Below are 14656 nucleotides of genomic sequence, written 5' to 3' on the forward strand. Positions count from 1 at the left end.
CCTCCAGAGAGTCCTCACTGAATGGAGGTGATGGAAGCTAAATGGCTTAAAAAAGGAAGATTAAACATATTTCTAGCCAATAATCCCAAAAAAAACATCTTTTAATTTTGGAAAGTAGAAGAATTCCATTAAAAAGTCAAGCAATACTGACAAATATTTTTTTTTCTGTTTTTCTACAGCAAACAGACATAAGATGTTAGCATTCCTGATACTGAGTAGATCATTTTAATTATATGATTCTAATTCTGATTCCCATTCAATTTTTCTAATTCTAATTCTGATTCTTAGTATATGAATCCAATTCTGAAACCAGGTGTAGTTTTAATTCTGATTCTAATTCTATGATTCTAATTCGGATTCAGCTTCAATTTGTAATTCAGATTCTAATTCTGATTCTGAGCCTAAGAGTCTAATTCTCATTCAGATTCAAATTCTAATTCTGATTCTAATTCTAGGATTCTAATTCAGATTCAGTTTCAATTTGTAATTCAGATTCTGATTCTGAGCCTAAGAATCTAATTCTCATTCAGATTCTAATTCTGATTCTAATTCTATGATTTTAAACCTGATTCCAATTGTAATTTTGATTCTGATTCTACTCTTAGGATTCTTATTCTGAGTCTAAGATTCTAATTCTGATTGAGATTCAAATTTCAATTCAGATTCTAATTCTATGATTCCGATTCTGATTCCAATTGTAATTTGAATTCTGATTCTAATTCTGATTCCAGTTGTAATTTTGATTCGGATTCTGATTCCATTAAAAAGTCAAGCAATACTTACCAATTTTTTGTCCGTTTTTCTACAGCAAACAGACATAAGATGTTAGCATTCCTGATACTGAGTAGCTCATTGCAGCTCATTGGCTGCCTTCCTCGCTAGGAATTCAGTGGTAACATCACTGTAATGTACGACTTCTCATGATGAATTTATTTTATTGTACATTTGTAATTCATCCGTTGTGGTTCCGTGGCCTTTACTCCTGACACAGTGCCAACTTTCTTTAAAGCTCCATCTTGCAGCAACCAGTTTCTTCTCTTGTGGTAAAATAGCCATATCGCCCCCTAGTTTTCCTGTAGTGTAATGCAATCCACCAGAATGACCATGTATAAGATATGAGCACTAAAGAGCATCATAGCATGGTTTTCTTTTTAAATGAACAAAGTGCTGATGTCATCTTTCTCCCATAATGGACTTCATTGACTACTAATTGACTTTGTTGACTAATAATAAAGTTATGACCCTAGAATAAGTCGTCTAAGTGGCATAGCCTATCAGGACGGAGCCCACAGCAGCCTGCACTCTATGAACAGGCTTGAGGTTGCAGGCAGTGTTGATCCTGGCTCTCTAGGACAGGAAGCCCTGTTCAGGGTCTTTTTTTGTCCCAGCGGTGGCCCCCGCTGGCCTGTCTGGAGAGGGTGCTTTGTTCAAAGGGAACCCAGCGCTAATTAGAGCCTAAGACTGGCTCAGCCCTCCTCATCAGAAAGACACTTCGTCTGCGCCTGCTGAAAAAGGGAGTAATGCCCTGGATTTACTTGGGTGTACGTTGTTTTATTCATGTAGAAATATAATATATAATATGTGTGTAAGGATGTAGTTGAAGCAGTTCTGTTTTTTTTTTTTTGCCGTAGAGGAGGATGTGATTAGCGCGTGCTGTGCTTTTTTACTGCATTTCTCCGTGTACTCAAGGGAAAACACTCTGCCTGCCGTCCTTTGTGCGCTGCTGATTCCACACAGACAGATTAAGAGGCAAAGTGGTGCAATTATTCTGCACAGAACGAACACTTCCCCCAAAACGCAAGCACATACACACACAGAGGAATCAAGAATTGATCCTTATTATCCTTTTAGATGGGTCGAGCTGCCACAGGTTCTGTCTTTTCATTACGCAGCAAAAGATGCTGTTTTTCAGTTTCTCCAGACTGAAGAGGTTCTGCAGTGGTCACATGTTTCCTGACCTTGTTATCCTTTTCCTCTGAGGACGCCCTGTTTATTGATTTGTGAGTCGAATAGAAGAATGTACCTGTAATGGTACTGGATTGTCCTGCTGTTGTGTGTGGCAGCAGTGCAGTGCAGTGCAGTGCAGTAGTGGCTCAGGCTTCTAGAAGCTTCTGGCACAGTGATTCATTGATTCATTAATTTCCCACTGCTACACAGCTCCTGCCTCCATTCACAAAGAGCTGCATCTCCCATTATTAATGCTATTACAAGCTCACACACACACACACACACACACACACACATACTGCACTGCTCTCTGCTCCACTACCTCACACACACACATCCCACCCCTCACATTTACTCACACACAGCCCCTCAAGCACACAGACACACATATACACACACACATACACACACACCCCACACTCCCTCCTGTGATTTCTATATGCCAGCAGGCAGTTTTCCAAAATCATACATTAATAAACAGTATATGCTTTAAATTGTTAGTGTTAAAAAAGTGTCACCCAATCAGGACACAGCATTTATAACTGAAGACAAATTCCTTGTATGCACAAACAGACATGACCAATTCATTCTGTGATTCTAAGTCTATGATTTCTGATTTCAATTGTATGCTTCTGTTTCTGATTCCAGTTGTGATTCTATGATTCTAATTCTGATTCCCATTCAATTATTATAATTCTAATTCTGATTCTAATTATATGATTCTAATTGTGATTCTAATTCTAATTCTGATTCTTATTATATGATTCCAATTCTAATACTAGGTATAATTTTGTTTTGGATTCTAATTCTGATTCAGTTTCAAATTCTAATTCTAATTCTAAATCAGATTCTAATTCTATGATTCCGATACTGACTCCAACTGTAATTTTGATTCTGATTCTAGTTCTATGATTCTAATTCTGATTCCAGTGGTAATTTTGATTTGGATTCTGATTCTAATTCTGGTTCTAGATTGTCCTAGATTGTTGATTCCCCATTGCTACACACACACACGCACACACACACACACACACTGCACTGCTCTCTGATCCACTCTTTCACACACATGCACACATCTCACCCCTCACATTTACTCACACACAGCCTTTCAAGCACACACACCCCGCCACTCCCTCCCCTGTTGTGTGCGTGTGTGTGTGTGTGTGTGTGTGTGTGTGTGTGTGTGTGTGTGTGTGTGTGTGTGTGTGGGGCTCTCAGCAATGGCGTTTGTGCCGGCTGCCTCTGAACGGTGACTGTATTCATTCATATCACGTGACTGATAGGAGACATTGAGGACAACTCGCACTCACCTGCCCTATTTCTCTCTCTCTCCCCCTCTCTTCCTCTCTCTCTCTCTCTCTCCCTCTCTCCCTCTCTCTCTCTCTCTCTCTCTCTCTCCCTCCCTCTCTCTCTAGGTCCAACTGGTTTTCCCGTCTCTCCTCTGTGCTGTACTGAAACGGAGCATCCTGCTCACAGCTCTCAGCAGGTAGGCATTCCCATCCCTCTCTCTCCCTCTCTCTCTCTCTCTCTTCACTTATACATTTCTTACATACATTTCTCCCCTTCTATCCAGTGTCTGTCCATCTCTCTCTCCCTTCCTCTCTCTCTCTCTCTCTCTCTCTCTCTCTCTGCAGAGATGCTGCGTCATTGTGTGTGAATGCTGTGGCATTTAGAGAGTGCGAGACTCTGTCAGAGCGATTCCTCTCTCTCTCTCTCTTTTTTTATTCTCTCACTCTCTCTTTTTTACTCTCTCTTTTCTGCTCTTTTTTATTCTCTCGCTTTGTCTCTTTGTATGTTCTTCTTTTTCCCCTCTCTCTTCCTTATCTTCCAATCATTTTTATTCTCTCTCTCCTTTCTCCTCTCTCTCTCTGTCTCTGTCTCTCTCTCTCTGTCTCTGTCTCTCTGTGTCTGATTGATTGTCAGTGCTGTGTTAATGATTTATACGGTGTGGGTGTGTATCTGTGTACGTATCTGTTGTTTATTTAATGAGAACCTGTAGCTGGTGTTACTATTTTCAACAAGCGTGTGCAGTGATGATATGAGGTGTGGATGTGGAGATATTGCAGTTGTCAGACTGACGTGATTGTGTCTAGACCACCACCTCGGACGCCTCTGTTGGCTCACCACGGTAACCACAAGTGACTGTACTTAAGTATCATATTGTAAGATTTGTAATTGACTCAATTTTTATTGAAATATTATACTTGTAGTAGAAGAAAACCTACTTTTTACTTTTTTTCATTTAAACCTTTAAAGGCCTTGAGATTTTTCTCCTTTTCTCTCACCATTCAAGCATTTCTGCACATTTCGTTTGATATGTGTGGACTATTATCTCCCATAAGCCCCTGCATCACAAACCACCAAAACAAGAGGACTTATTTTTTTTTTTTTTTACTTTTATATACTTGCATGCTTAATTATAGATACTTTTTCACTTTCACTCAAGTAAATCTTTTATTCTATACCCATACTATCACTTACAGGGGAATTCCACCAAATTTTCAAAATTTCTACATAATGTTTTTGTTCAGTTGGTAACAAACTCATTCAGAGTGGTTTGGCGTGAAATGCTCTGAAACTTACTGAGTCAGAGTTGTTCACAGTGGTGGTGATAGGAACCAGACGTCCACCTCTACAAGCTCCCTCACAGAGAGTTATTAGATGACACCGCCTGATGTTTGAGGTTTTGTTTTATGATACTTTTGTACGGAGCCCCGCAGGTGATATCCTGTGTAAATAAAAATAATGCGTGGCCACAATTTAGTAAGGCATGGGAACAACATAATTAAGTCATGGCCATGACTTAGTCATGATAGTCATGGCTATGACTTAGTAAGGCATGGAATCAAGATCCTAATGCGTGGCAATGACTTAGTAAGGCATGATCCAGTTCCCACGCCTTACTAAGTGGTGGCTACGCATTAGAATCTTGTTCCCACACGTTAATAAGGCCACTCATTATTTTTATTAATATGGGATGTCACCAGCAGGGCTCCGTAGTTTTGAGATTGCCTACAATATATATGTTTTTATCTATACCAGGTGGTGAGATACAGGCAGGGCATTATATGTTTAAATACTCTCCAAAGAAAACCTATTTTTTCAGATTTATCACTATTTTACCATCATCAACATTATATATAGATAGAAGACTTGTCTAGGGTCACTGCTGGTTTTGGATAGTAAATAAAACGGCTGTATTTGTGTTGTAGTTATGGTGACCCCTGAGTCTCTACAACCAACCATTTCATCAAACCACTCTGAATGACATTGTTTACATCTGAACCACTGAATTATACTGACATTTGTAAAACATTCAGGTGGTGTTTCTCCTAAACATTCATCTGAAGTGAGTTTTATGTAATACAGATGTGTGAGAGAGAGATGGAGGGAGTGTCTCTTTTCTCTATTTTTCCTTCTCTTTCTCTGCCTGCCTTTCCCTTCTCTTCTCTATTCGTTCCTCCCTCTCAAAGCTGATGTGTATATTTTAGGTTTGTCCCAGTTACGATTTTGTTACGATGTAACAGTGAATATCTGCTGAAGTGCAGAGCTGATTTAATATTTGTAATTTGGAGATAAAATAGCTGCACAGTGCTCACTTAATTACATTAAAGCCAGATAAGATACCTTTAACTGGCATTTTAAAATGCTGCAGTTGGCTGAAAATCATGTAGTGTTCAGTAGAGGTATGTAGGGTCATATCCTGAACTGAAATGTTTTGTTTTGTTTTCTTTTTTATGGTGTTTTCAGGGTGCCACTTTAATATTTAAAATAGCTCTAACATGTGCAAAGTATCTGCTCTTTTCTCTCAGCGCTGTTGCTCTACATTACCATATACCGTGTAGTAGCTGTGCACTCATATTTTGCATCTGGCTGGTTTGATTGTGTTTTGCTGACAGTTGAGACCAGCGTAACCTCAGAAGTACCAGCATTGCTAATATCACAGGCAGCTGTTTTCATTTTATATTTATATACAGTTCCACAGATAACTTTTAAAATATGCCTCAGTGCTTCTTGTTGTGGATAAGATCTGTTTATGTCCCCTCCATTCAGTTAAATGGAGTAAAATAGGATCAGATTTGGATCAGTCCTAATATCACAATGTATTATATACATTTCCGTTCAAATATCAGTGTTTTCAGCAACATAAAACGAATTTGGTTGCAGACAAACGTGTATAATTAATTTAATATGCTAGTGCTGTTCAACTTTACAGGTTTCATATAACAACTAGGGCACCCAAAAGCTGTTTATTTACATTTTTTTGGTGTCCTAGTTGTTATATGAAATTAATTATTTCCAGAATGATAAGCAGAGCTATGAAAATGTTCAGAATGACAAAAACTATGATAAATTTAATATTTTTTTAAAAGCAAAAAGCCTACAAAAAAGAAATGGACAGTATATTATAATTTAATAGCTATTACAATATAAATATTGAATACACATATAAAAATTGAATAGTTTGTGATATTGAAATCCACACTCTGTAGGTTATTACTGTGTATAAAATAACAAAAATGTTAATGACAAGTGATTCTGAACATTTCAGCCACTTGAGGCTGTGCGTTACTGTGATTTTCTCACAAGAAGGGTGTTCTTACTAAAACTCCCTTCCCTGTGATAAAATCACTGTAACGCACCGCCTCAAGTGGCTTAATGCTTTTCTAAAATGGTGGCCAACAGAATATATGATAAAATGCACATTTTGTCAGAAATTTAAAAGTTATTATTAATAATGATCTACATAAAGAAGTATTCCACCAAGAAATGTAGTTCCTTCAGAGTACGGTATTGTTGCCAAGCAACCATGGACCGCTGAATGAGGAGAACGTTCGGTTGCTCATCGCTGTATATTGCGGTCATTTCATGAATTAACATTGTGTCGTACAACAATGAACATTTGATATCTCAGCACTGTTTTATGCAAAAACTTTATAGGTACTATCTGGTCACCTTATTTAACAGTAATCCAGCAGCGCCCTCAAATGGCTCCCTGCTCCCTACGTTTGGGATTCAGCCACATCCACACTCGATAAATGATGCACTGTTTGGCTGTAGAGACTAGAATTTCTAAACATCCATAGCTAGCACACTATTTAGAGAATTCTGACTAAAACACAGACTTTTGAGGTGTGTAAATCATTCAAGTGACATTTTTTAGACTTTTATACTGCAGTTTTACAGTAAATCATACTGTAAGTGCTTTAATTCAAGCCTGTGATATTAATGATGGAGTTGTTTAGGCTGTTGGCTCTTTTAGCCTGTTAGCTAGCTGACCAGGCCAGTTCTATTTAAGAACATAAGTTACCAGCCCCTCAGTTTAAACTAAAAACGGGTTCTTACTTCAGCATCAGAGTCAAAGATTATTCCATTAATAGCACAAGGGCTTTTTCGTGCCGTGGCGCAGTAATACAGAATTCAGGTGTTGTAAAGCGGTCATAAGTTTGCGGATATCGTGGATTTTACGACAGCTTCATACGCAGCTCGACCAATCAGATTTTAGAACTGGAACTATCCGTTTCATAATATACTCTATGTTACTGATTAATCTACTGTTCTGACTATTAAATAATGGCATAAGAAACTAGAATCTGAAAAGTGATTTAAAATAGATTACAATAGAAGCCAAATTGATTGCTTTATATAGTGTAAAGTGCATGCCTTTGTGTGTATGTGTGCATATATATATATATATATATATATATATATATATATATGCACACATATATTCAAATTTTAACATACAGAGAACATTGTGGAGCGTTTTCAAATAAATTATAATCAGTTTTGCTCCATAATGCCAAAGTCTGGGGTGAGCTGGTCCTGTTCCAGCATCTTACTCTTTCATCTCCCTGGCCAAAGTGTCACATTAAAGCCGAATTTGCGGCGCCGTGTGTGACTCGGCCCCACGGTGCTGTAATCAGGGACAGGTGGAGGTGGGAGCAGACCGAGTGAACCCAGCTCTGCTCCAGCCGCGCACAAATCGCAGCTTCATTAGAGCAGCAGCTAACAACTCAGCTACTGACTCCACGGCAAATTAGAGCCTTACGCCCCTGCGGTTCAGAGCGCCGCACACGGAGACGCTGTGTGTCTTCGCTCTGTCTGTGTGGGTCTTTCTCAGTTCCTTGGTCTATTTTTCATCCACATTTTTTGCTTGTTGATTCAAAACAGTAAACAGACAAATGACCCCAGAAGCCCAGCGCAAAATGCCAGCCGATTGGTGACATTTTTCATGCCGTCTCTGTTCACACTGGCCATTATTGTGCTTAGTCTCTGCTGTATATTGACTCAGCACAGCTTAGCAGAGATGCGAGGCACTGAGCGAGCGAGATGGGACAGTTTAGAGTGAGCAGTACTGTGTGTGTGTGTGTGTGTGTGTGTGTGCGTGCGTGTTGTGGTCGCCACTGCAGCAGGGAAGCAATGATGTAATGCAGAAAACAGGACCCAACACCCCCCCCCCCAGACAGACACAGAGCCAGACAGAAAGCCGAATTAACAGACGAATACCCGAAAAGACAGACAGGGACAGACCAAGAGACACAGGTGGATATACAGGCTAGAAAGGAGTCAGACAGATAGACAAATGGATGCAAAATGACAGACAGCCAGATGGAAGATCATGCATATGAACAGACAGACAGATACATGCAGATATATGGACTAGAGAGAAGACAGACAGACAAATGGATGTAAAATCATGCACCTGGACAAGCAGACACAACACAGACAGTCAGACAGACACGCTGAAAGATGGTTTGAGGCATAATGTATGGAGGTAATTTTGTGCCAAACGTTTAAAATAAAATTATAAAATCCACAAGCAAAATATAAGCTGCGTTCCAAAGCCTAGGCTGCCTATCTCAGCCTCCACTTCATGGAAGGCTGTTCGTGAAGCACCCTTCAGATACAGCCTAGAAAAGCAGCCTACGCTCTGAGTGATTTCGAGGAGGCATCAGATTTGTCCTTCCAGGCCTTCGGTTACCCACTGTTCTCTGCGCAGAGAACGATGAAAATGGCTGTTGGAGCAAAGTTTGTTTTGAAATGTAAGTTGTTCACATCCTTGAATTCATCTTTCTTACTTTATAAAGCGTAAAAATGATTGATCATATATCATATTTTAATCAGAAGTATTTGTATATATGCAGTTGATCGTACTACATAAGCTTGTTGCCGTATTGGTTACTACAGCAACAAACACAATGCAAAGGGGTCCATTTTCTCTCACCAGTTCCCTCACAAGTTTCGCGCCGCAACTGCAAGAGGTGGGACCTTTCTGGTGACGTCACCATGCAGCCTCGTTAGGACTGCTCCATTTATGTGACCAATAGGCTACTAAGGAGGAGTCTTCATAGGACAGCCCTACCGAGGACCCGCCTCCTTCGGCTGCAGCCTATAGGCTTTGGAACGCAGCTATTAAGTATCAAATTGTCAGAAATTTGTTGCAAATACAAATAATTACAGTCATTTTGCTGTTTTTTTTTATTTCATTTTTTGTTTGCTGATTTTGCTGATACATTTTTTGCTTCTAAATTTTTTCTTTTGCTTCTGACTTTTGGCACTTTTTAGCAGGGCTGTACAGCTGCACTTTCTATTGGTTAACTGATTTGATCTGTTGGCAGAACAAAACCTCATATCTCCAAAAAAGTAACTTTACAGGACAAAGAAAAACGTCCTGAACTTTTAATGGAAGTAAATGGAGAAATATTTTTTTCTGAGTAGTTTTGGACTGTTTCTGTTGGTCCGTTCATCATGAAATTTTGAAACAACATAAAGGGCAACGGCCTTTTTCAACGACAAAATGGAGGATTTATCCCAACAGCAATGTTATGCAGGCAATCAGGCTGAAAGATGCATAAACAGACAGGCTCAGATAAGATGGACAGGCTGAAATACATGTACGCAAACAGAAAGACAGGCTGAAGGACATCTAAACAGATGCACAGATAGACAGACAGACAGGCTGAAATACATATATCTAGATAGCCAGAAAGACATGTATAGACAGACTGACAACCTTAAAGACAGGCAGACAGACCGAATGACATAAACAGACAGACAGACAGGCTGAAACTCATGCAGACAGACAGGCAGACTTAAAGACATACTGGCAGACAGGTTGAAGGGCTTGCAGACAGGCAGACAGCAAAAGGCTATGCCCTGAAGACTCAGACTGCTGAGAGAGGGAGAGAGAGAGAGAGAGAGAGAGGGAGAGAGAGAGAGAGGGAGAGAAGCAGCCCAGTGGCTGTCAGATCTGTGCAGGCGCGTCTCAGCCCGGTGGACTGGGGTGACGGTTCTGGCTGTTTGCTGTTTGCTGCCGTCTCTCTTGACCAAATAGATGCTGACACAAAAGGACGAGGTAGCAGAGCTCTAAAGCGTCCCTAAAAAGACTGGGCACTTTTTCTTCATTTATTCCTCTCCACTCTTATGTGTCCACTAAACGACCGTCAGTGACAGCTCAGGTGAATCCCTGCACTGCAATTACTAAGACACTGTACATTTAAATGCATTATATCTGTGCTATAGCAGGGTCTCAGTCTCAGGCGCTCTGCCTATAAAGGTGCACGGATAGTCTGGTGTATTTTGTATGTTAACGCGCTACAGCTTCGGGAATTTCGTCATTACGCAGTTATGTGCGTCAGTCTAACAGTCTAAGTCAGGGGTCGGCAACTCCAATCTTAAGAAGAGCCATTTTGTCCTTTTAACAAAAATCAAGCCACTTTGGAAGCCACAACATTTTATGCCCATTTTACCATCTTGGCTGTAAGTATGTCTCAGTATGTGCTACTAGCACAGGCTAAAAAATATAAATGAAAACGCAGACTTACTTTGCTCTGCTTTAAGCTTTAGCTCAGCTACAGCTGGTTTTCTCTCATCTCTGGCAGGAAACTTTTCCGTAACATATAATAGTTTCTTGTAAAATGTCTCTTAGCGTTCAACTGTTCACAAGTCCAAAGTCAGCTTGTCATTCACCAGCTTCAGATTCCTGTTCCACCTTAAATGTATGTAAGTATGTAACTGCTGCACCATTTAAGGTGGAACAGGAAAATTCAAATGAGAAGCTGGCTTCAGCTTTGTGATTTGTTAGTGTTTGACAGTTTTTTGTTGCAGATTAAATATATCAGCAAACCAGCAGGAGTGATTATAAATGCAAGTAAGTCCATTTTTCTCCAAATTATCAATGTTCGCCTAAAATCTTTCTCTTTGCCTTTTCGTTAACTACTAGCTAGGGGAGACTTTTCTGCAGTGTTATAGTGACCAGCAGTCCGCACGCCAATCTTCAAGGTTAAAGATCGGTGAATTAGCAGTTATAGGCTAATTAAACTCCAAAGTTTAAGACCATTTATTGTTAAAACTGTGTTGAACGATCAGCAGAGCTTTATTTTACTGTAAAGGAGGATTATTTTTTTATTTTTACCTAAAAATCTAATTCTACTGTGGAGCCTCAACAGGGCAGTAAAAGAGCCACATGCGACTCTGGAGCCGTGTGTTGCTGACCCCTGGTCTAAGTACTTAGCCTTGCAGATGGAAATATAGCTGCTGGACTAAAAAAGAAGTTGCAAAGTTCACATCATTAGGACTGTAAATGTGTTTCCAGAGTTACTTTAAAGACAATTAGTGGCTATTAAATGAGATGTTTGCCAGTGCAATGTTTGCATATTCTATACTTTACACCACCATCCTGATGATAAGTCAGGTGACTGAAGGGGTACGGGGGTATGCACCCGGAAGTTGCAAACGGATGTTAAACGTCGCGGCGGCTGTTCGGGGGGGATGCACAGGGATGGAGTCTCACTTCCTACCCTAAAATACAGGTTAAAACAGATTAAAACTCTGTGTGTCGGTAGTGACATGAAAACATGAGGCAGCATTTTTTGAATATTTTTAATTTTTTTTAAATTAAACTCATGAAAAATCTAAATCTTTTAACTTTAAATGAAATTAAAAAGGCTTTTATTTAAAAAGAAATGCAAAAACAGTAAGTATTATTTTCACAAGTGTAAATTTAGGGGTTAGGGTTTGGGACAGACACCTCCCCAACAGAAAGTACCCTATGCATGATGTTTCTGTGCATATTTAGCTTATTACTAACCAATTAATGTCTTGGGTTTAAATAGATCATAACATAATCTAATTATATCTAAGGTCTGAATACTTTACGTTAAATCGTTTTTTACTGTGGGACTGCAGTTTGAGCAGTTTTGGTCCATATACACAGAGACAGACAGTCAGACAGACAGAAATATGTCTTTCAGCAGTGCATTTCTGGCCTCTTGGTGCATTTGACTGCTGGTATATGCATGACTTTACTTAGGGCAAAGATGTGGGCAGTTATTTTGATTCATTGTGATGTGGGGACAGAGTGCTGCTGGTGATGGTGTCTGTGAAGTGTGTGGTGTGTGTGTGGTCAGTAGAGTAGTGATCAGGCGTTTATGATATCATGTAGAGTTCAGTGATGTGGTCACGTTTCCAGTATATCTCCCGTAGCGTTCATGATATGCATTCCTCCCAATGGCTGAGTTGAGAAGTGCAGTGGTCAGTGAACGTAGGCATTTTGGTTAGGCGATGACGATGGTTCAAGGGTGATAATGACTGTGTTAGGTCAGAGGACTACCAGAGAGAACTAGAGCGGACTAAATTAACTTGAAATAGCTTTTAAAATTCTAAGCATTTTCCATACATCATAAGTTCAGAAGAGGTGCAAAATTATGAAAATCAAAACATTTACCTTATTTATCAGATGATCTTATCAAGAGCGACTTAAAACTGTCCAAAGATTTTTGTAGGTATAATGAAGTGGCCATGCCACGTGGAGGACAGTGGTGTTTTCCATTACACTATACCAACCATACATTATAATACTTTATGGTTTCCAGTAAGTATCTGAATTCCAGAGTAGCTCCTCTATAACAATATCAAACACCTAGTTAGTTTTTATGTAAAGTATGTGGGCATGACTTTAGGTCACTTGCTCAATCAGGCATGTTTAGCAGTCTAAGGTTTCTTCAATAGGGGGATCTATTAGTGCGCCACTCACTTTTGTGCACATAATTTAAAGGGAGGAAACAATGAACCCACACCAGCAGGAGCTCACAATGCACATTTGTAGTAATTACTGCTATAAGTGTTTTTTGTATTGGAAGTTCTGAAAAACATAACATTTGGATATGCAAATGAAATATTATCTTAAATATGCATACATTTACATATTAAAAAAACACACAAATCTATCCTCTGGATGATGTTAGAATTAAAATATTCATTTCATTGTAAAGAAACTCTCCAGACAGATCACTGAAATCTCGTTGTTTTATTGTTTATTCAAGAAAACACTATGCACTGTTTTTCAGGTAATTTTGTAGTATATAATATAACATAAATCGAGCTACGAGCAGCCCTTTATGTAATATCCTTCAGAAAATGGACAGGAATGAACATATAAAATTTCATGAATACAAATTTTCAAGAATGCAGAGAGAAAAAAATTGAAAAAGAAACTGCATGCGAGAGCTATTACAAAAGAGTTAGAGTTTGTACAAAACGTAGACAGACATGGATATTCTAGTTAGATTCAACAGGAAATGTACTTTTTATTGATATATGACACTATAAGAAAAAATGGGGGCTGAGCTAAGCCTTCATTAAAGAGTTAGATGCAAGTGGACACAAATTCACAAAACATGCTGAAAAATATATTTAATTCTAAATTTATTTAATAAATAAAATATTATTTTTTAATGGTTTTTTATGATTACAGTTTAAGCAAAGACTTTTTACAGTCCAATAATCTGAAAAAAAGGTCTGACAGGACCAAAATTGTAGTTTCTGCCTGTTTTGCTTAACGAAATAATTAATTAAAGTGTGAGAAGTTGTTTTTCGAACCTTAAACTCCTTAGGGGTTGAAGGAAGGTTAAGCCTCTATAGCTTGGCCTAATCATCTGAGTGAGTGCAGCTTAGCATAAAGATGTTTACACCATCTATACGTTTTTCCGGGTGTGGGCTCTTAGTCAGTGCGTGGTGCTGATCCACGTGCTGTGGCAGAAAAGCATTTTATCCACATTGGGGACTAAAGGCGATTGAAGGTCGAGTGCCATTGTTGGTACCACATTTACAGGCCCCATTTACAGACACCCACGCCCCGGAGAGAGACAAAAAAGAGAGAAGAGAGAGAGAGACGCAGCGTTAGAGGACAAGATCAAGGCTGAATATCTGATCGAGGCAGAGAGAGCTGTTTATGAAATGATGAAGAGCAGGAAGAAACGATCATACACAACATTTTCCTGCTGATTATAAAGATTTACTACAGAAATAGTTCTATAGTCAGAACAGTTCTACCGACACAACCTGACGACCCTTATTCTTATTTATAATGACAGTTAAATATCAGCAATTACAAGTTTTAAGAACTGAAGTGTCTTTGGAAGTCTTCAACTTGAAACTTTGATGGAAATGATGCTTAAATGCTCGGGCCCGATGTGCCGTGCCTTTTGTTGTGATTTCAGGCACAATTCAGATGCACTGTGCATAAATGTTGGCACAAAAGTGAGACCTTTACACGTTTTTTGGTGCAAGTGCAAGCTGTGCATTTCCCACTCATGCATATGCAAAATATACCATGATGCGGCTTCAGCATGCATGCAAAGTCAATGTTATCATTTCACAAACTATTTTTGGGCCGTTGTAGCAGTGGGCCCAAAGATTTCTGTGA

At 39.2% G+C, this 14656-nt stretch overlaps 1 protein-coding gene across 1 annotated transcript in view; it reads left to right on the top strand.

Moving 5' to 3' along the window:
* The window catches only part of map2 (microtubule-associated protein 2), a 222915-nt gene that overhangs the window by 76516 nt on the left and 131743 nt on the right, over positions 1-14656 (top strand). The window contains exon 2 of the mRNA XM_036577613.1: positions 3363-3433. The gene's annotated coding sequence lies outside the window, so the exon portion shown is untranslated. The remainder of the gene's footprint in view (positions 1-3362; positions 3434-14656) is intronic.

Source organism: Colossoma macropomum, unplaced genomic scaffold (genome assembly GCF_904425465.1).
Source record: "Colossoma macropomum unplaced genomic scaffold, Colossoma_macropomum, whole genome shotgun sequence".
In the NCBI taxonomy this organism is placed as follows: domain Eukaryota; kingdom Metazoa; phylum Chordata; class Actinopteri; order Characiformes; family Serrasalmidae; genus Colossoma; species Colossoma macropomum.